The sequence below is a fragment of the Haliaeetus albicilla genome, chromosome 23 (genome assembly GCF_947461875.1).
Source record: "Haliaeetus albicilla chromosome 23, bHalAlb1.1, whole genome shotgun sequence".
NCBI classification, from domain to species: Eukaryota; Metazoa; Chordata; class Aves; order Accipitriformes; family Accipitridae; genus Haliaeetus; species Haliaeetus albicilla.
In genome coordinates, this window is record NC_091505.1 from 3,410,213 (window position 1) to 3,433,624 (window position 23,412).

The following is a 23,412-nucleotide window of genomic DNA, read 5'->3' on the forward strand; positions in this document are numbered from 1 at the left end:
GGACCCGGCACTGAGCCTTGTTGAACCTCAATACAGTTGGCCTTGGCCCATCAATCCAGCCTGTCCAGATCCCTCTGTAGAGCCTTCCAACCCTCAAGCAGATCAACACTCCTGCCCAACTTGGTGTCATCTGCAAACTTTCTGAGTGCATTCGATCCCCTCATCTAGATCACTGATAAAGATATTAAACAGAACTATCCCCAGTACTGAGCCCTGGGGAACACCACTTGTGACTGGTTACCAACTGGATTTAACTCCATTCACCACAACTCTTTGGGCCCGGCCATCCAGCCAGTTTTTACCCAGCAAAGAGTACATCCATCCAAACCATGAGCAGCCAGTTTCTCCAGGAGAATGCTGTGGGAAACAGTGTCAAAAGCTTTACTAAAGTCAAGCTAGGCAACATCCACAGCCCTTCCTTCATCCACTAAGCGGGTCACCTTGTGACAGAAGGAGATAGGGTTAGTCAAGCAGGACCTGCCTTTCATAAACTCATGCGGACTGGGCCTGATCACCTGGTTGTCCTGTACGTGCCACGTGATGGCACTCAAGATGATCTGCTCCATAACCTTCCCCAACACCAAAGTCGGGTGAACAGGCCCATAGCTCCCTGGATCCTCCTTCCAGCCCTTCTTGTGGACGGGCGTCACATTTGCTAATTTCCAGTCAACTGGGACATGATACACTTCAGATAGAAACAGTTACATAAGTGCCAGGTCTTGAGGAAACAAACGAGTTACAGAATTGATAATTTGCCAGTTCTTCAGGGTTCAAGCCCTAGGTGAAAGGGAACATAAATATGTTGCAATATAAATTTTCTGGTGATGTATATGAAATCACTTTAGTGATCATGGAACAGTTTCTGGTGAACAAGCCCCTGCTGTACAAAACTATACTGTTGGCTCTGAATGTCCTTTTTGCTAACAGTCTTGGCAGAGAAAGCGAGGACTCGCTGATAAGAAGGGACTCTTATCTCCAGAGGTGGTCCTCAGGTCAGAGTTGAGGAATGTTGGCTGGATAGCATGGTGAACATGTGCTGCTGCTGCTGCCTAGAGTATGTTTATCTGTTTCTTCCATGAGCACCTAATGCTCCATGACATAATTAGGACCAAGAGTATAGCTATATACAAAAAAGAACCAAATATTTCATCGATGACAACAACATCAAGAACTACATTACTAAGGAATAAAACATTTTTGAACGTCAGGAGAAGACTTAGAATGGAAATAAACCCTCAGACGTGGATTTTTAAGTACCAGATACTAGGAAAGAACATTTCCTTTGGGGGAGTTTTTCTGAAACTAGCAACTGTCGTATTTCTTGCGCCTTTTTCCCAGTATTGGAAGCAGAGTGCCAGCCTAGATGAACAAAAGCAATTCATATGCCATTGCCAAAACTCACACGCACCTGTAAGAAGCTTATACCTAGAGATCATTCTTAAGTTTCAATCTAACTGTCAAAGTTATTTGAGCAGCAGAAAGGAAATGCGGTTGCTAAGCAAGTGCAAACCCTATTAAATCCAGAAAGACAGAACAAGCAAACCCGGGTTCTTTTTAATCAAAGGCTGAGCCATCCAGTGTGACCATCTGAGTGCCATGAAAGCGGCAGGAGTTGGAGGGGTCAGAAGCAGAACCCATATAGACCAGTCTCCCCTCTCAACAGTGACTATGCTTATGGCATAACAGGATTGCACATGTAGCCATCGGGACGTTACTTGGAGATCGCCGCTTTATTAGCAGCAACGGTGCATGAGGAATGAACTGCATAGCTCTCAGGCCCTAGGGAAAAAAGTATCCTGGTAGCCAGAAAACAGTCTTCTTGCTTTTCACATCTGATGTGAGGTCACTGAGACAAAATATACATAACTGCAGAAATTCGTATGTCTTTTGTTTTAAGTCATCTGTAGAAAATCTAAACTGAAATCTTCATGATTTTTAAGTACTTGGCAATATTGCTTCTCTCTTTTTCTCCTTCACTGAGCAGAAACTAACATACCACTGTGTCGATTAAGGTCAGGCTTATCTGAACAGTCTCTGAACTACTAATTCTTCTCTCTCCCAAATGTGAAATCCAAACCTGTTGAAACTGGCCTCTCTTTCCACAAAACAGGATGTGAAATGAGGGCTGATAGCCCTGAAAGTAATGAGAAAACTAAAAAAATGTTTGCTTTTGTAATGATGTTAACAGTCTAAATATCATGACAGATTTTTTTATATATCAAATAGTCATGGAATATTACAAGATAATATAAATCAGGGACATAAAAATTCAGAAATTTATGTTTGTGTCAAATGTTGTACTTACATACAACTTATATATGTATATACACATACAAATATAGTATGTTTGTGCGTGTATCAGGAACTAGTTATATCTACCTGCATATATGCGAGCTAAGTGTTCTCTTTGCTTAATACCCTTTGTGCACAAAAATAACCTGCTGTCAGGTCCTTAGAAGTAACTGCCACAAAAGGATAGTATTTAACAAAAATATTCTTATCAGAGAGGTATCAACCTATATCAGGGTGCAACTATGCAAATAATTATTAGTTGTGTAATAGGCCTTTGATCATTGCTTTTAGAATTTGATTGTAAAATTAATTTATGCTGAAACAGTTTGGTACACCATTCTTACCATTGTCATTAAAATGCAAAAAAATCAACATATTATACATAACTTATGTTTATGTGAATGAAAAGGCTAACAGAGTGTATATTTATAATTTTCTATGCCTGTATCCCCTTGTATATTCTTCTGTTCCAGTGTTTTCTACTTGATCAACAAAAATATTTCTCAAGTCACTTTCAAAGAAGTACATGAGTACACTTACGAATACAGTGCTCTGACTGTATATCACATGCATACAAGCTTCTGCATGTATTTAGCATATGCATATGTGAAAACATATACAGTGATGGTTTCAGACATACATATGACTCTCAAGTCATTTCACTCATACAGCTAAAAAATTCAGAACAAACAGCTGCAGTATCAAGGCGCTGCCTGCTACCCATACAGCCCAACCTTGATACGTTTTGCAAATTTCCTGTATGTTTCCAGGATGTTCCTATCAATCCTATTGAAAATAAACAAACACAAATAGCCAACATGACCTCTGAAATGAGATGACCAATATTTTTAACTATTTAAACATGTGCTATTCTGCACTTCAGACAACTTATCTGTTAACTTTCGCATACCATCATGGTAGTTTGTGATCAAATTGTGTAAATCCTTTTAATAATTTTTCTGTTGTGGATTTCTGAGTTATGCAGACTGTTTACATCTGTACAATACTAGATCTCCTTCAGAGGATAGTCTCCCTATCTCTTAAAGAGAGCGCCTGTTGTCTTATTCAAAATCAGCATCACAGACAAGCAAAGACGCAGTTGTTTTGGACATAGAGCATGAAGTGATGATTAATCTTTTCCCTGTGCATTCTTGTCAAATGATTACTTCACCTCTCACTTTATTCAGTTCTCAAAAACCATCTGGCCTATAGTTCTTTTTTCTTTTTTTTTTTTTTTGGTATATGTTGCCTAATTTTGTTAGTCATGAAGAAAAGCTGAAACCAATGATGATGTGACTGTACCAGGTGCCTGATATTACATCATGCTAGACATTATCTTGCAAAACAGTCAAATACTTATTTTGGCTGAAGGTGGTTTTTTTTCCAGAGTGGGACTGGATATTCTTCCACACACACACTTGTATTATTTTCTATTCTACTACACAGAGGACCAAGAAATGAAAGAGAATGATGCTTAATAAATGAATAGACAAATGTGTTCTCCAGAAAATGTAAATGTCAGTCTTGAACTTGTACCTTCATGTATCAAAATCATGTAAGGAATTCCCTAATTCTGTACATAATATATATAGTCCTCGGTCTACATAAACTGCTCATCGACGTAATCCGATCTCTCGCATAATGACAGGCACAAGCACGGTTCAAGGTAGGGAAGAATAAATGGGTAATACTATGTCAGTCCTTACAAAAAAGACTGACTTGAAGCTCTTAAACACACTTAGCCATCTGTCCAAAGATGAGAAGCGCTGCCTTTCAAGAAAAGCAACACTTTGCTTTGATATATGGATGTGTCCCACAGTTAAAATTTTATTCATTACACAGATGTTGAGTTAAATCATTACAAATAAACAAGCCCATTTCCCTATCTGGGCATTCTTCTACCAAATAAAAAATGGTTTTGTCTCAAGTAAAATCCCCTTCAAAGCAACATGCCCAGATAACAGTGTTTACCTGAATAATTTTACTATGCGATTATGCTGCTTTACATTCACAGTTTAGCTAAGACAAAGCAAGATCCAAGATCATTCTGTTGCCATTACACTATTATGTTGGACAGGTACTTGCAAAGGACACTTCATCTAACCAGGGCACTAGATCTTGATTATCTATCTCGGCCATCTCTCTCAGGGTGTGATGGATCATGTCTGTCTTTCCTTTTTGGCAACACAGGGAACCTAGACAAACAGATATCTAATTTTTGACTGAAACTCAGGCTAAGTGTCTGATCCCTTTTTAAACTGGCTGCTGGGACTAGGAAAAGCAGTCCTTCTCTGAAAAAAGGTTAAAAATAATCACTAGGAATTACATTCAAAGTGCCAGGGACCTTCTGTTTGCAAATACAAGCTCTTGGCCCTTTCTTTTTTCAGTCCTCCAATATGTTTTTGTTGCACATTTTCATTAAATTCTCAGTCAATGCTTCTGCTTCTAGGGCTATATAGAAGTTGAGACACCCTTTTTGTTCTTTTGTTCTCCTTCCCAACAAAAAATCAACTAAGTGATTAAATTATGCCCAAGCCCACACATTTTTGTAAGCCAACAGGTTTTGATATCAAACTGTCACAGTACATACACTGCTTTTATAGCATTATTTTTATGTAGTCTCTTGAAATTAAATGTCTCTTTGGTTCTAAATCATTAATTAAACTCTTAGCACTATTAAACACCTTTACTGAAGGCAACTTTCAAAGGACTATGCGGTGACAGTATAACGTTTCACTGTGAAATTTGGGATTGTGGAGCCATAACAGACACTGTTACATAGTAAGTTTGACCCTAAATGGCAATCCAGGACAGATAAAAATAAATCCTTCCTCTATCTTTCTTCACCTTCATTCCCCCCTTTTCTTATTTTTCGGGTTTATAATGACCTGCATCATACATAAAAACAGACTATTCCACTTTCTCACAAATGTTACTGGATTTGTACTATACCACTATTAGAAGAGGCATGTTGATTTCAGGACTTTCCAAACACTGTGTAAAATGAGAAAGTAGCCCAAACTCTGTGAAACTAATTCCTAAACAAAGAATAAATGAATAAAATTAAAGTGCATGTAGCAAAAATATAAAAATTACAGATTTACAGCAACAGTTTGTGATCAAAGGTTTCTAAGTTGCTATTGCATAAAAGCTCTATTCTGTTGTTGAAGAACATTACAGCTCTTCTATTGTTCTCAAACACAGCACAGGTCAAAGAAGTAGCATAACAAATCAATTAATGTCCTACCTGCCTCCTTCACTAATTAGAGACTCAGTCTCTCTCTCTCTCTGCTCTTGATATTTGAAACTTCTCAGAAGGTGAAGATTAAAGTAGCAGCTCTCAAACTTTTCCAGAGGGTTTCCTTTTTAAGCCTTACCTTCCCTGACAAGTATAGATTCAGTTGAGGTGAAAGAGCATTAGGAAATTTTCCATCTCTGCTGCTTTTATTTACTTTTATTCACCCCTATAAACACAATCTGTATAAACACTTCTACAAAGGAATCTCCTTATTATCTTTCCTCCAATTCCACTTCTAAAAATATTCAGATAACCCAGAATATTAAACCTAATTATTCATGTTCCTCCATGTTCCAGGAAATATGGCCACAGTACACATACAATAAATGTCCCATCAGCATCTCTGGTTTCATAATCATCTTTCAGATATAAACCAGCATTGCCTCTCTTTTTTTTTCCATAAGAGAAATTTTTCACTACATGTGTCTGAATTCACACTTGACCTTTTAGAGACATGTTTTCTACTCTCCCTCCTGGTCAGTCCTCTCTGAACAGCTAGGACTATTATGTCCTACCAGTGCTATAATTTCCCTACCTTCAAGTCTCACTTAGGAAACCAGGACAAATTAACCTTTTGCTGGGGGCTGCACCTCTGGCCATGTGGAGGGGAGCAGCTACGTGGTGCACAGCCTTTGCCACCTATGCAAGCAGTGGCTGGACCGAGCCCTGTTAGAAGCTACCTGTTTCAGTCCCATGGACTGAGCTGCAACTTCTTTCTTCAGGCTCCTCTGCCCATTATGTAAGACAGCAGACCAAGCACAATCTAAGATCTGGAAATCTGGACACATACCAAAACTGATTATGAGCTTCAGATCTCACTCATCATCTGAATAAAGTATATACAACCATTTCTACCCAACTTATTCTAAGAATACCAAAACTACAGTCTAGCAAAACTTTTAAATGTTTTTCTTTCTTTTTACTCTCCCTTTACTTCAGGCATGTGGATCATCCACCAGCACTAGTTAAGCAATGAAATATCTTAGTGTGGTTAGCAAATTTTAGACACAGTGTGCCCTCAGAATCATCAATGTCTCTGCTGCCTGTACAAATGCAGCTGAGGAAGAAAGATAGGAAGCTGTAGTGGTCAGGTCTGGACATCAAATATTAAAAATAATATTGTCTGCTTTGAGATATACCCACAGAATTGCCCCTCTCCATCTTCACTTACATTCTTGTGTCTATTTTATTGATTGGAACTGTGGACATTTGAGAAAAAAATAAACTACACAAATAAATGTGCTGGTCCTGAGCAGACTTTGCTACAAAGACCCTTTTTATAGCTTGTGCATAACACAGACAAATCAACAATTTGCAAAAGTAGTTCAGGTAAGTATAGAAAGATAGTATCAGGGTTCCTGATTAATTGACATTTAAGCAAAAAAATCAGAAGAAAAACAACACCACTGATCCTCATCCAAGAATGAATAGTTTCTAAAAAGATTCTGCTTTGGCCCAGAATGTAAATAATGTACCTAAAATGGCTTCAAGCTTCACAAGAAAGGAAGAGGCTTTGGATGTTGATCCAATGGCCAAATGAGAGAGAGGAAGCTCAGCTGCTCAGTGAACATTACAGAAGAGAAGGAAACAAGAGTTATCCTTAGAAGTCTGTGAACTCTATTTGTGCAATTTTGTCTCTGTCTCTGCCTAGAGTGTTTATGTACCTGATTTAGTGGCTTCATTCCCTAGCCTGTGCCGATACAGCTTGCATATGGAAGCAAAAAGCCTGCTTTGTGACTTCAGCATTACAGCAACATTTTAGGGAGCAAAATGTATAAGAAGAGAATATTTGCAAGGCAGTCTTGTGTGACCCTCTATCTCCCCCCCCCCCCCCATTTTTGCCCCCCATATATTATACTCTTAACTAGAGTGTTCCTCTTTATAACAAAACAACAACATGGATCCTCAAAATGTTCTACAATAGAAGAAGGTATATGAAAACAAAATGTATTTGCTAAAATTGAAAGTTCCCACACGTGAAATGTCATCACATGGACGAGACTACTACTCATCTCTTTCCAGGCTAGAATGTGAAAGGTTGGGCAAGCCCATTTCCCTTGAACACATCCTTCATGTCAAGAGAATCATCAGTCAGTCCCAGCTGATTTCATAAGCTCCATGAAAAGGTTATTTGTCTTTTCTTAAAAATCAAAACCCAGTCATTTTTTTTAATACATGTTGCCAACTTTAGAGCACAGGGATCTAATCCAATCTAATTATCAAATGTGCAGGGTTTTGTTTCCATTACACAACTTTTCTGTGTGTAAGGTAAGAATTTGTTCTTTGTTGATACAGCTTCTTGGGCAAGCACAGAATCTGCATATGTACACACAATCAAATGCAGCACAGGACTGAACCCTGCACATGCATGTATTGCACATGAGCAAGGGCTTCTCCGCACATGAAAACTGTTCTGGAGTCACGCAGAGAATGATTGCACCTAAGTAAATGCCTGTATATGCAAACCCGAGACAATGAAGTAGGAGCACTTTTGCAGGAATTCTGGTTTTGGAAGGGTTAATCCAGAGCTTCAGTATTCTTTGAACACAGTGCTTATGAACCATATCCATAGAGGTTCTGTGCACTTGCAGCATTCACTGAAGCCAGTGGGAGTCATGGCTTCTTCCAGGAGTGAGCCATACACACATAAACTAAGTTAAAATATATTGTTTACATACTGCAAACCTAATAATTCACAGAATCCCTGGCATCGTACCGCAGGATTTTCCTTCAGACACAGCCACTTCTCCAGAGCTAGTTTTTCACGTCTTGGTAGCAGTTGACCCTAGAACCATTTTCAGACATAAGTCAGTGTTTTCTTAACCTGCCAGTGCCCTACTGTAAGCACGTTCATCATGCAGCTGCGCTCTTAGTCAAAGCCCCTTGGGAAGGAACCGCAATTACTGACGAGTTTCACTAGTGGGATTTTAGCAATGTTAGCGCAGTGCGCCCTGCTGGGCTGCACAGAGAGTCTTGCACCCCGCACCCGCCTGCCTGGGGACCACGGGCAGAGCGGGGAATGTAGTCCCCGTCCTAAAAATGTGTCCAGCATACCCCAGATGAGAGCAGAGCTTGCCCTTTCACTGTTCTAAAATTGCTCACAATTTTAATGTGTTTATCATGAAGCTAAGCGGATACTTGCAAGAATGTAAGTAGCAAGCAGAGCACAGCAGTGCTAGGATTATTTCTGAGAAGTCTCAGATGAGCTACTTTATTTTTCTTTTTTCTCAGTTCAGGTTTTTGGTTGGGGTTTTTTTGCTATGGGTTTATTCATTCCTTCCTACTTTCAAACTATCATAGAAGTTAAAAGTTGAAAAATTAAGTTAGATTGAGTTAATCCCCCTAAACTTTATCTCAGCCTCAAATATCTTAACAGATACCAATTACAATATCAGTTGATTATCAGTTTGATTTTAACCAGACTCTTACGCATGGCAACCTCTCATAATAGTCCAAATTTATTTCAAATGTTATCAGCTCCTAGCTGGAATAGTAGTCTTGAGAAACCAGTGGAGAGTTCATCCATTAAACCAGAGTTATGGAACAGTTAGCAAGGGCTTCTATTACTCAATATTTAAGATGAATGATGTAATTCCATCATAAGTTAATTTAAAAATGGGTATCTAGAGGGAAATTCTGACATCATTCTCAAAAGAGCACGTCTGTTTAGTTATCTTTTTCTATGAGCAACTTTTAGACAGAAAGGTGACCTTTAATTCTAACTTTTCCTAAATCTTTCTTAGATGACACCTCTGACAGTACAAAGTGTTTTAATAGAAAACCAGTAACTTGAGCAAGATGATTGTATAATTATAAAATATTCTGATTTTCCAAAAGCAGATGGAAAAAGCTTATGTTGAAAGACATTTTTCAGGAAATGTTAGAAACATCTTTTCTATGGATTGTATGTTGAAGAAAACAGAAAATGATATAATGAGAAAGGACAGAATGCAATTATTCTAATATTTTATACCTGTCAGAAGCCAATTTTAGGCATTCCAGTGAAAGGCAAAAAAACAATTCTGAACCATACAGAGACTCAATGGAAGAAGTTAGAAAACAGAGCAGGTGTTGGAAAATTGTATCTGCCCTTTTTTCTGTTTGTTATCCAAAAATGCAAATTGCTTTTTACCAGAAACCTTCCAGCTACATTTTAGCTTGAGAAAATTTACCATCTATTCATGCTAGTGCTGAGAGAGAAAGACATAAATGTCAGCACACAGCAGTCTGGATTTTATAATCACATGTCTCTCAACATCCTTCTACATAACGCATAGGACTAGGTAATTACAGAACAATTTTTAAAAATCTTATCATTAAATAAAATTAGGATAGAAAAGATAGAGAAGCAAGGAAAGTTATGAATTGAGGCTGCCAAATACTTATAACTGGCCCCATTTTCTTAAGTAACTGCAATATGTAAACACCAAAACAATAAGAAATCAACAATTTACATTCACATGTAAGATTATTTAAAAAGGATCTCTGCTTTGTTAATGGCATGAATAGTCAGAGCTACTACATCTAGGAGCCTAACGTGCAAAATTTGTATTTCCACAGTCATGAGCAGAATCCTTTCCTTGTTACAGACACCACCACCCCAGTCCTAAAACCTAAAAGAGCAGAATTTTCTCAATCCCTAGGTCTAGCCAGTATTGTTAAAAGTGCAGTTTTCTCTTTAAAACTTGTTGTTACTGCAGGATGGGTCTATTTATTGAGAAGGGGAGCAAGTGAGCCACTTACACTAAGGGGAGTTTGACCAAAGGTTTCATGCAGCATCCATCGAAGTCAGCAGCATAGCTCCACTGCCATCAGCGGCCCACGACTGTGTTCCTGTGTCATGCATCCTTCTGGCAGATAGCTGTGCTCGCGAGCCACAGCCTCAGCCTTAAGTACATCCTCAAAGACCTGTATAGACTTTAACTAATCTCACAACATCCCTCGAAGGGCTGGGCAAGTAACTCTCCATAGTCCCGAGCACTCATATCCTTCCACAAACACATTCCACTCCTGACCTTCAGTACCTGCATGCCATTTCAATCACGGGTGGTCTTCCAGCACATTGCAAGTCAGACCCACAGCATCCACTGAAATTTCTGTTCTGGGCCTCGTTTAAAAGCGGCACTCTTTTTATTACTCAGATGAGTAAGAGCTGAAGAATGAAACTACTGAACTCACATCCTTCAGTACCTTTCTGAAGGTCTTTGTCCCACCTGATCTCTTCACTGTATATTAACTGGCCTTTGTTCTCTTTTGCTTTAGTGCATTTTAAATACCTAGCAGAGGGCTCTGAAGTATTCACACAAGCATCTGATGTAGCTTTGTATCTAAATTAATAAGTGGAAGGAAACCAGGCCTATCAGAGGCGAAAGACTAGCATAAATCTCAGTGGACCACCAACTTCCTCTCTTTTTTTCTTTAACTATGAACTAAGTGGTATTTCTATAACCTAGCATTAGCTTAAAGTTGTTGCATTCTATGCTTTGACATATTTTAATATGGCATCTGGAGATCATTTCAAAGAGATACAAAGTTTTCTGCCCTACAGATTACCCATGTATCTCGAAAGAAGGAAGCATACTCATTCCCCCACATATGATGTTGAGGCTTTTTCTTGCAAGTCTGTTAAACATACATTTTCCATTCTGGGTGCTTTATTTTACTTCCAGAGCTGGACAGTCTTGGTTATCCACAATATCTTGCATCCGTTCTAGAATTGCTTGCACAAGATTCCCTTGATGACAGTTCCCATTAGCACGCATTCATTTACGCATACTTTTTTTGCATTTGTGAAATTCCTTTCTTCAAGTGGATATGAAAGATTATTCCTTTAATAGTCCCTTCCCCACAGGTACATAAGTCTCATTCAGGGAAGCTGTCGCTCACCATGACCACTAGATCAAAGGGGCTCCAGCAGAAAGACTATCTCTGAATCTGTGAAGGGTCACTTGTCCTCTAAGCCCTGGCTGGCATTCACATCAAATGATGGTACAATTCCATTCCATCTGTTTTGACGTTACAGTGTGGCTGGAAGAGTGGTATTTTCAGTAATGCTGCTTCAAGTCAGCTTACAAACGAATCAATTACTTCATAAAATAATGCAAAATTTATTTGATCAATATATCTTCCTTCTTCTTCTGGGCACTAAAACACAAAGAAAACCTTGGCTAGTCACCACAGCTATAGTGAGATGATTAGCTGCACATTCACCCAGAGTTTGCTCTGTGGTCAACCAGCATATCTCAAAACAGAATTGATTTCTGGTCCCTCTGAAGATCAACTGCTGACATTTAACTGAAGGCAGACCCTTCCTGGAAAGGCTAAGTTAAAGGAGTTATGGCAACTGAAGCATGGTCTTTGGCAGAAGGGAAGTTCTAGTTCCTAACTTCTGTGAGAAGGAATATCCCATGAAGGTGTTCACTTCACACCTGTGTGAATCTCATTGGAGTCATGAAAGTGGGAAGAGAAAGAGCTATCCTGAAATAGTGTGCAACTCCACAGGGCATCTTCAATAGCCGGTGTCCTCATGCCATCCACATGATAGGTTTCCTTTTTCTCCCAAGCAGAAGGAAGTCTGTGTCTAGAACATCATTTCAGAAATGTTCAATTTTTAAGTTTTAGAAATTTTCCTTACCGGCTTTGCAGCAAATTTGCAAAATCAATAATCAATAAAATTAAAAATTTTAAAAATCTCCATCTTCAAATATAGTAAATAGTAAAAATCAATTCTAGGGTAGCCCTCAAACTTTTATATTGTTGCCACTGGAAAGTTTCCAAAGAGCAGAGGAATACACAGGACTTTGGTTCAACTGGAGCTCCTTGCACAATTTTAGACTCAGTCCAGCAAACAGCTGTCCAACTAACCAGCTTTAAAAAAAAGAAAAACTACTGAGAAGCAAGTTGAGAATAAGTTTAGAATAACATTGTTTGATTCAGACAATCTTATGCAGTTACTCTTTCAATTCTCCAGTTTGGAAATTTTGGGGAATTCAAAAGAGCCAAGAGGTATTTTTTTAATCACAATGAAATTACTTTTTCCTCACCCTTTATATTAAAACTATATATTACACTTGCATAACACTTTCATCCTGACGGACTGCTAAGGTCTTCACAGATTTTCTAACCTTTGAATCTCTATCAGACATACAAAAAGCTTTCTCACATTTTTACTTGGAGCAGAGCAGGCACAACAGAACCTAGTTCCATCTACATTTACAGCAGCAAGCACCTGTTCATATACCTCTAGCAACCAGCTAAAACTAAAGGCATATTTTTTTAAAAATATTTTTGTATCATTGCTGCACTTTTGCAAATGATATCTGAACCCACTGACATCCGTGGAGTTTTGCCTGAGTGAGCCTCTTTCTGTATTATTTGTATTAATATGTAGTGAAAACAAGTGGTATCTGAAAGGTGGAACAGGGACTTTTGTCTAGTAACTACTAGTTCAGAGATAAGGGTAAAGAATACACTGAATTTCTTTCATAAACCCCTCCATCACTAACAAAGTTCAAATCCTTACCTGTATGACAAGGCCACAACAGTTACAAAGCCACAAAATGAAGAAAAAGAAAAAAAAAAAAGCTCTAACAGTAGCAATATTTACTACTCCCTTTCTGTTCCAAATTATCAGAGAGCTGAGTTCACTTATGAAATGCAAGATCCTGCCTCTGGAAAGAACGATTTGTAAGACTGATGCCAGATGGACGGCCCTAGATACTGTTGTCTTTTCTTGATCGCTAGACAGGTTCCCCCACTGACTTTAGACAGAAAAGACAATGCTTGGAACATCTTAAAAGTCCTTAGCATACAGCAGAATTAGGCCCAGTTAGACACTGTTGCACTCATTGTTGACTATTACCCTGATTCTAGAAAAAGTCCATCAAGTACTGGCACTCTGAGCAGACAAGTCAATTGCCCAATTTGCCTGTAGTTTCCTTCTTTCTCTTTCTGTAGTTGAGCCTGAGCTGGGAATTCAGCTGCAAGCATTTCAACATTGATGATTCACTGTTTGAAGGACCTCCAGGGAAGTCCTACAGTACCTCCAGACAAAGTTCTCACCTCTGGCTTTTCTTGGCTTGCAGGTTTATTACCCACTAGAGAGTTTAGGCTTATAATACATCCAAGTACAACTTAAATTCCAGGCTCATACATGTGCTGATGGACCCTGGAACTCCTAATTATAATTACATATTCATATCAGCTGAATGAGATGCTAAATTACAGTCTTGATCCCACACTGTGCCTCTGCACAAAGCCACAGCTGATGTTGATCCTCAGCTGGAAGAATGGGAGGGGGTACAGGAAGATCCAGCTGTTGCTCATTTGACTTAAGAAAGAAACCATTTACTTTCTGATGTGAAAAATGATGAGAATAAAATAATGTGAGCAAAATAACATTCCCCACCCTGTCATTTACAAAAAAATAGCTAATGTCTTCAAACATAAGGCTGTAACAAAAGGACAATGGCATATAATAATGGGAAATATTGCTTAAAAGTAAGCCTTCTTTTCAGTTAATGCACATTTTTACACTTTGTTTCCTCCTTGAAAGTTTAGCCAAAACAAATCTTCCTAAAGTTAATTTCTCTCAGGAGTAATAGGATAGATGCAGCATTACACATTCATGCTCTGGATTCCAATAAAAAAGTTGTTACCATAGCAAGAAGTATTGTTGCAAAGACAACACACACAATGCAAGATTAAAGAAAAAAATCTCCAAAAATATGCCCAATGCTCAACAATAACATAAGATATTTTCTCCTAATTACATAAAGATGAGAGCGTGCTACTGCTTTGATAGTCCCACTGTGATGAAACAGACTGGCTCCTTTAAGACTCATTTTTCAAAATGCAAATTTCTAAATTATTCAGTTTTTTCAAAGTTGCATCAATTATTTTTAATATCATGTGTATCATGCTGCTGCCTGAGGCCAGTCAAGGATTGGAGAAAGATATATTGTGCAAAGTACTGTTCATAAATTGCAAAAAAGGCAGGTCACACCTTATAATCTGGGTTAATTTCAGGAAACAGGAATAAAGGGCAAAAAAGGGTGAGTTGGGGTAGTACAAATAGAAAGATAAGGCAGCAGTAATCTGAATACAGATGCTCATATAGTATGGCATGCCACTACGTAGTCAGCCAGCATTGTTCAGTAGCATTGTGATACAAGCTAGTTTTAAGAAAAGTTTCAAATAATAATAAACTCTTAGCTTTGTAGGCTTTCTTAGACATCTCACAACATGACAGAAAGCATGGAAATGATTGCAGGAGTAGACTATCCTGTGGGAAAAGCTTGCATTGCTGGGAAGTGGAAGACAGCTGTAAATAATGATGCAGCACCATCTGAGACAGAGAACAAGGTGGAAATGGAAGAGAGAAAAGCAAGACAGCAGAACATGTGAAATAGGATGAAGAGCCAGGAGAATGATCTAAGTAGCAGAGTTTGAATGGACTCTGCAAGGGTGACATTACAGAAAGCAAGACCAGAGAGGAGGACATTGCTTTAGTAAAACATGAACTGAAAGGAGCCCAGAAAAGCCTTTGCCTAAGTGTACATGTTTACGTAAAGGGCAGGTTCTCCGCATGACATGTTGGAAGAGGCAGGAAGATTTACCCACAGACAAGCCTGTATGAGTCTAGAGAAGAGAAGGCCGGGCTAAAAAAGAAACCAAGATATGGCCTTTGGCAATAGGAGAATGCTGTGTCTGTTCACAGTAGCGAAAGGAAAAGAGAATGCAAAAGAAAGTACAAATGTAGGGACTAGGATTTGAGGGAGATGATCCAAAAAAGAGAAATGAAAAAGGAATGTGCAGAGTAAGGACATATGAGGGGAGGAGAGTAGCAAAGAAGTTCACCGAACAGGGCAGTGATGAGAAGGAAGATGGGAGCATGTGATATAGGAGAGGCACACAGTGAAAGCTGTAGGTGAATGGCAAATGGACATAATAAGTGAACAGTTACACCCCACAAGCTATTAAAATAATGTTTACATTCTTCATTAACCATCATAAGATCTTTGACTTCACATTGTAAACATTATTTTAACAGTTTCTAGAGGGATGAGGGGTATTTATTAACTTGACAATTCTTTAAAATGCTTACACTGGAAATCAAATGTCATCAGGTAGAATTCCACCACACCAGGTGATCAGCCTACCCGAGATACACAACATACTCTGCTTAACTTTGCCACTAGAAAGAGATTGAGAAACAAACCATGTCTTTGGGTTTCAAGGGCCGAGGTATAATGGTTATAAGCACTTCTGTCCCTGTTTCTCCACACTCCAGAGCACTGTTTCAAATTTTTCACTACTTCTGTATCCTTGCCTTCCTAAGTTCTTTTTCTTTCCTCTTAACTCTATCCTATTGCCCTGCCATTCTTTCCCTTGCCCACTGTCCTCCACCTTTTGCAATACAGTAAGGCAGACTCCTTCTCTTCCCCACTGCCTTGGCACTAGTCAAGAGGAGCACAGAGAGCTTAGAAGAGCTGCTCATTCCTATTTTCTAATCTTCTGCCCAGACTTACTACAGCTACAGTGCAACCAGGGGGATGCAACTGCTTGCTAAGTCCTCTTCAGTCCATGCTCAGTTTATCTGCCAAGTGGACTACATGTGTAGTTTCCATGTTGGAGCTCTCTGGTGGCATCTCCCAAAAACATAGTTGGTGAATTCAAAAGACTCTCCCCTGAATATGTTAAAATTGTAATTTTCCAGATTTCAAAAAAAAAAAAAATTGCACAAATTTCAAGTCCTCACTACAAACCATAGAAGCACTAATATTTCTCAAAAAGACAGAGTTTCTTATTTATACATATATATGGGCATATATGCATAACTACACATATCCCTGTAAACATGGACAAAACAATATCTTCCCCCCCCCCCCTAACTCCAGTTGGAGAAATGGCTGAGCATTCTAGAGTAAACTTTCAAAAATATTTGCCCAAGGCAGACAGCATGGAAAATTTTGGCCCAAATGGTTTAAGTTTGGCAAAGTTATAAGCAATAGAAAACAGGATCTTATAATAGAAAGTGCTGGGCAGCCTTATGGCAGACATCACTATTTGTGCTGCTTGTAAGACTTCATTTTCTTTAATAGGAGCTGCATGGCAGGGCTGTAATACCCTGGGGCTTCCTGTCTTTAATTTCCTTTGAATATAATCTTGGTCTTAAGCCTTCCTTCCTAAATAACCTCTGTCTTTAATTATTTTTTTAAGCAAATTACAACTTAACAAGCACACATTCTCGTAAGACAGAGCCTCTAATTATCAAAATGACAGTGCTTCTTAGAATCTGAATTTCACAGTAATTCAGTGACCAATTCGATAGGTCAGTAAATAATTATACACCATCACTGCCAAAAAATAATTAAATAGGCCATTATAATAAGTCGTTGTGTATACCTACACCTTGCATTAGTCAGTCACCTGGATGATTCTTCAGAGGATTCATAAAGTGAGCAGCAGGGAGGTACATATGTGCAGTCCCGAGTTGTCACACAATTAATGAATATTTGGAAGCCATATTGCATTATTTTGGGATAAACTCTGAAGGTGTTTCTCAGTTCTTATTTAGGCAAGACTGTCACAAGCACATGTAAGAGACATGAGGATGTGACTCCCCACTCCTGGATACATTAGATAAAATTATTCTGCTAGAAGTAATTTTGTATTCATTATCTTGCTGGGAATAACTTTTAGATCCTTAGAAAGGACGGTCTCATTTTGTAGGATTGGCTTTGCAGATTCTCTAGACTCACAGTACTGATATATTGCTTCAGCCTCTGATGTGACAGAAAATAGTCACTGTTTATGAATCAAGGGTCTTTTAAATCTAAGCCAAGTTTGCTGCAAAGTCCTTAACTCCAAAATCTTCCAGAGCTGTACATTTTAAGCTAGAATATAGCATTTTAAATGCCTGTCAGTTGCTTTGGGGCTCTATTGTAGCATTAGTGCTCAGGAATTTCAGCATAATTTCTTTATGCTGCTTAAAGAAATCTGCCCAGCTCTGACCCTAAATCACCATCATTATTAATCCATGCATTTCAAACAATTATTACATAAATCACACAGTCATACCTGAGGGGATGAGACTCAAACAGTGGACCAAATAAAAGTGGGCACTATCTAAACCATTGGGTATTTAGGAAAGAAACTCACTCTGGCTAGTTCTGAGATCACTTACCTTCCACGACCTATCCCCCCTACCCCCTTAGTGCACACATGCAAATACATGTTAGATTTAGTCTAAGAGGAAAAGAGCCATTTTAGTGGCATGCCCCCTTTGCAGAGGCTGTCAGAAAGGTTTTCGTTTGTTGTTCTGGATGCAGACTGCCCAGGGGGGCTGCAGGCTGCCTCATGAAACCCTCCTAACACACTTCTTCATGCCTAGGAGCCTTCAGTAGTTATCAGCTTCAGACCAATGTGACCAGTTGAACTAGAACTGAAAACTTCTGCATTCCTATGCCACACTGCCCCGTGTTAACCATGCAACTCCTCTACAATGTATTTTTGAAATTATTCTTCATGTGATATTAGGGGCTTCTGTATGTAAAAAATAACATAGCTTCCCTTTAGTGACTAACAAAATTATACAGCAATATCCTTAGAAAAACAATTGCCAGTTGTCTCAAGTACTTATTCAGAGTGAGAATGAGTCTAAAAATCTCAATTCTGTCCTTTAATTAATCAGCAAAATTATACAACAAAGTTTTTAATCCTGAGTTTGAATATGAATGAAAATTCCTGAAATACCTGAGTCATCTCATTCAAGGTGAAGACCTGACTCAAGGAAAATTGATCCATCTCTAAAGCAAGCTAGAAAATAAGGGCTACACACATCTTCATGTGTGTTATGCTAGTCTAAGTAAAAAGATGACTAACATCACCCTAGATTCAACTTTCCACAGCAATTAGCTAAAGTATCTCAATTTATCTTTCCCTGACAGTTTATGATTTTAAGGAAATTTGAGATGTTTGGGTTGTTGGGTTTTTTTCCGTTTAATGGACATTTTAGCACCATCTGCTGGTGTTAAAACTTGCTCTGGAAACTAAACACCAGCTACCTCCTTCATTTTAACTTCCTTAAGGCCTACTTCTGGCTCTTATTAGGAAAGGTTAATTGCTTGCTTTTCTACTACAGATCCCAGGATTGGATAAGTAATTTATCTGAATGAATCATGCATCCAGATGGAGTATACCTTCTGGAGGCCATATATCAGTAGCGATACACTATTATAGAAATACCTCATCTACAGCTACATCGAAGAGTAGATGCGATTGTTTTTTACAGTGTAAAAACAACAAAAACCCCCACCCTCATTCCTTAAGGGGTAATAGAAATTTTTTTCCTTGATTTATTCTGAGTTGATAGTGGTATTTAGACTAAAGAGTTATGCTGTGATATTGAAGACTTAATGTCTGGTGCGCGCAGTCAAAAACTGACCTGCTAAAATTACCTCTGACTGTATCCAGTTATATAATAATATGACTTATCCCATCTAATTAATCCAGTTGCTTTTTTATTTCCTTAAATTGCTTCTGGCTCAGCACCAGTTCTTTCCTGTTTCAGAACCTTTTGGGGCACAGATAGCCTGAAAGCACTTTAGGAAATGGTCACACTAGGTCTCAGCTGCCTTTCTACAGCACCTGTCCTGAATATATGAAATAGCTCCCACCTTCAGTACAAGTTTGATCTCTTGGTTAAGCCAAGCTCACAGAATTCCTCTCTACAAGACTTGCCAAATGCCTCAGTTTGACTGACAACATCACAGAGCACTAAGAAACCTGCCACGGACTTCATGGGCTCCCCAAAGGGAAGGGTTAGTATCAACCCATTTGAGTTCAGGCAGGTCTAGCAAGTAAATATGGCCGGGGAATTTCAAGTTGTTCTGTTGTGGCTGTTCTTCATATCAATGACTCCTATGACACGAAAAAACAGGAATGGACCTGGGGATCATTTTTTTAGTCTTCCCTTTCAATATTCAGCATTAATCTTTGTGGCCTATACTTCAGTCTCAGTTCCATCTTGATGATCTCCCACCCACTATCATCACAGCCCTGTCTGTATATCTTTCATGTACTCCTTACTCTCAGGAGTACACTCCCTCCCTCAGGTCTCTTCTGCAGTCATTGTCTCTCTTCTCAGCTGATCCTTCTTTGTGTTAGAAACTCCTCCATGTGGAACACCCATGGTTTAATGCTGAAATTCAGTTGTCTGAACCTTAATAGGTTGTAGAGAAACAATCTTTCCAAAAAGTACATTCCAGATTTCTGTAAAAAGCTGATGTAAAAGCAGCAGACAGGATGAAGTGTCAGTTTAACAGCATGGTGTATCAAGATGTTATGGGCTAGCAACAGGGCTAGGAAGTGAGTTCCTTGCACTGCAGCAAGGCTACGTGCATCCTTTCTACTATAGATGTAAGTAGGCTCCAATATAACAGTACCCTACCATGGTCAACTTAGGCAGCAGTTGCCCCAAGGAAGCTAAATAGCCATGAGACAATTATCTTTTGCTTTCCTTTCGGCCATACATATAAGGTTAAGCAAAGCCCAAACCCTGCTTGCCCATAAATTCTCTATCCTAGAGAGTGGTGACTGAAGACTTTTCAGATAGATGTTCTCGGGTAAGTTTTCAAAGTCGTGCTCAAAAGGGTCAAGTCAAAAAATAAATCCTGTTATTTGTTAGAAAGATTTGTGTGTACACCTCCCACATTCACTGCTTTGAAATGGACCTCTTAATGTCTGGAGGGGATACAAAGCCTATGGCTCTTCTAAGGTTTCAGAAGGAGGAAGAAAGGCCATGACCTTTAATAAAGATTATTCTGCAGAAATAGGACTACTTGCCTTTTCATAATCTTTTACAAAATAAGCTTGACGAAAGGTGCAATGCAGTAACGTAAAACAATTCCTTAAGAGCTGTAAAGAATCAAGAAGGACCTTGAACACATTATATGCATTGATGGAAAAACTATGATCAAGAGGTTTAGGCCAGAGATGGTTCCACTCACAGCACCCAGCCTCTCTGGACTGCAAAATAAAGAGGCATATTTAGTATAATTAGCCCAATTATGTCTGCCAACACTGGTGAACGTCAATTCAAACTCATTTCTGAATTGCTTCTTTCCACATGAATATCATTCATATCTAATTTCCATCCATATCAGTGAGATTCAGAAAGAGATTTATCAAGAAGAGAGGGTTTGGGCAGGGAGGGGTGAGAAAACTCTTTGCTGTTTCAGCAAACCAGAAACCGTGGAAGCAAATTAATTTGGGCAAATTTCCCATTAAAACAAAGCCAGAACCTTTTGAAACTATCCAAATGTCCTTTCCCAAATATTTTGAACAAATGAGTTCCTTTGAATTGCCATCTACTTCTGGTTTTCAAATTTAAATGAACGTATATTCAAATAAAAGGTCAAAGTTGAAATGAAAACTTCCCAAATTTAAGAAAATTAATTGCTCTGATCTCATAGATAGCATTAGTGACAGGAAGCCACCCCGTGCCTTGGGAACTCATTGTGCACTGAGACTCAGACAGCAGGGATCTCCTGAGCTCCACCTCACTTTCTTCTAGTGCTTGCAGGTAAATGGGAAGTGAGAGTGCAATACACTGCTAGAGATGTCTTGTAAAGTCATGTGGAGAGTTAAGCGAGACTGATAATAACTGCATTAAAAGACTGCCAAGTGCATTCAGAAAACTGGAGTGGCTTTCAGTAAGAGTAGGAAAGCATCTGAATTACATGCAGCAAATTTATCAAAAGAAAAATGTGTTCTTGTTACATTTGCCTACTAACAGACATTTACATTAGAAAATATACATTATTTAGCACATTTTTTTAATATGAGTGTAGGTTCTATATGTCCATTAAGAAAGTAGGTAACTGAAATACATATAGGACTCCCAATTATTCATCTAGAATTCTGATTCTGTGTTCCTGATGTCTTGAGACAGAGGGTTGGATATTGCTAACAATATGTGGTACAAGAGATATAACAGATTATTCTATTTGCTTCATTAAACTACCTGACTAGTCAATTATGGAAAACATTTTGCATTTTAGAAGTAGTAACATTTTAATTATGTGAAAAGAACAGATGTTAGATTAAACTAAAACGAAGACTGATTTTACGTGTGTTTCTCATTTCTTGTCTTACCCTATAGGCAGAAGTAAGAAATTTCAGATCAATGAATAAATGTGCATTGAAAATCCCCAACATCCCTCATCCCTGATCCTCTATCTCAGAGAAAGGAACAAGACTTACTACTTTCCTTGTCAGAGTTCCTAAAGCAGTTCCACGTTAGCCCAAGTCCTTTCAGTGTTTGGATTCAGATATGGTCACTTTGTGAAAAAGAAATGCCATACTTGCATATCTGATGGGTTCTTTCACAATTGGAAAAGAAGAAAGATATTTTTTCCATGTGCAAAATATTTTAATGAAAAACTTCTGGCTTAATTGCAATTTTTTCTACCCCAAGAAGTGCAAACTTACAAGGCATTAGGATTTTCACAGGCCACACAAAAGAACTTCAAATTGCAGTAAAGACTATTTCTAAGTCTGATAGGTGCTCCTCCATCCATGGCTTCTCCTACCCTATTTTGGGGGGCTTTGTGCTAGCTCAGTCCTCTTATCCTTATATTAGGCTACACAATGTACTCACAATAAATAATGAAACAGTTTAGGTGGTTGAACCATAGAGTTTTCAACCCGTCTTGCCAAGGATAGGTTTCAGTGGGTGAACAGGGATAGTGTTGGATCAATTGCCTAATACAAATACGCCATTTTGTGGTTACTCACTTTCCACTGTTGATTACTAGACATAAGCAAGTTATCACCCATCTTTAACTCTAACCTAACTTGGGCACTCATCTTCCATGGATATGTTTGCTGCTACTGGAAGAACACAAATAGTCTCCTGTTCAACTTTGATATGATAAACTGTATGTTTCCTCTTGGAACTAATCCAGCTTCCACTGGAGGCAACACAAAGACGACCATTAATATACATTATGAGAGCCTTTAACATGTAACAAGTATTGCCCTGGAACTTCTATTAGTTTACTTCCTAAGCACTACTGTTCAGGTAACTTCTGTTCCTCCAACCTGACACAACAAAACTAAGAGTTCAGTAAGCCGTTAGATAGATAGATAGATAGACAGACAGATATTTTAACTGAGATAACATCCAAATGCCCCATTCACAGCTGGAGGTCTGTGTTCTTTACATGCAAATCCTGAGTTTGGTCCACAGTAGTTACCATGGTAGCAGTATTCATAGGTTACTGTGCATGGAAGAAGATGCTATATGAGAGCAATATATTGTCATTCTGGTTCAGAACTTACAGGCAAAGTGAGCTGGTATATGTTAACAGCTAATATTGGCATTTCAGATTGGTAAAACTGTATACACTATGACAAAATTGAATAGCAACAAACCTCTACTTCCAAATATGTTCCTTAACATAAAAGTATTTCTGAAGTTGCATTTAAATCAAAATGTAGTTGCAAAACTTAAAACTGGATTTCAAACTCTTTAAGTTCATGGACAATCTACAGATGGCACTTCTTCCAAAAAGTACCCTTTGACTGTGATCAGAAGAGGAAAAGCAAGGCAAAGCTCAAGTATTAGGTATACACAGAAATAAAAAAAAAAGGAATTACTAGTATATTGCAGTGAAGCCATGCTTAAGGTGACAATGAATTCAGCAGCAGCAAAACATTACTTTGATTAGGGTTTATATTAACACAATATAACCTGATAGCAGAAAAAGAGGGCCCCCACCCCCCGGTCATCGTTCAGATGAAAAAAAAATTTAAAT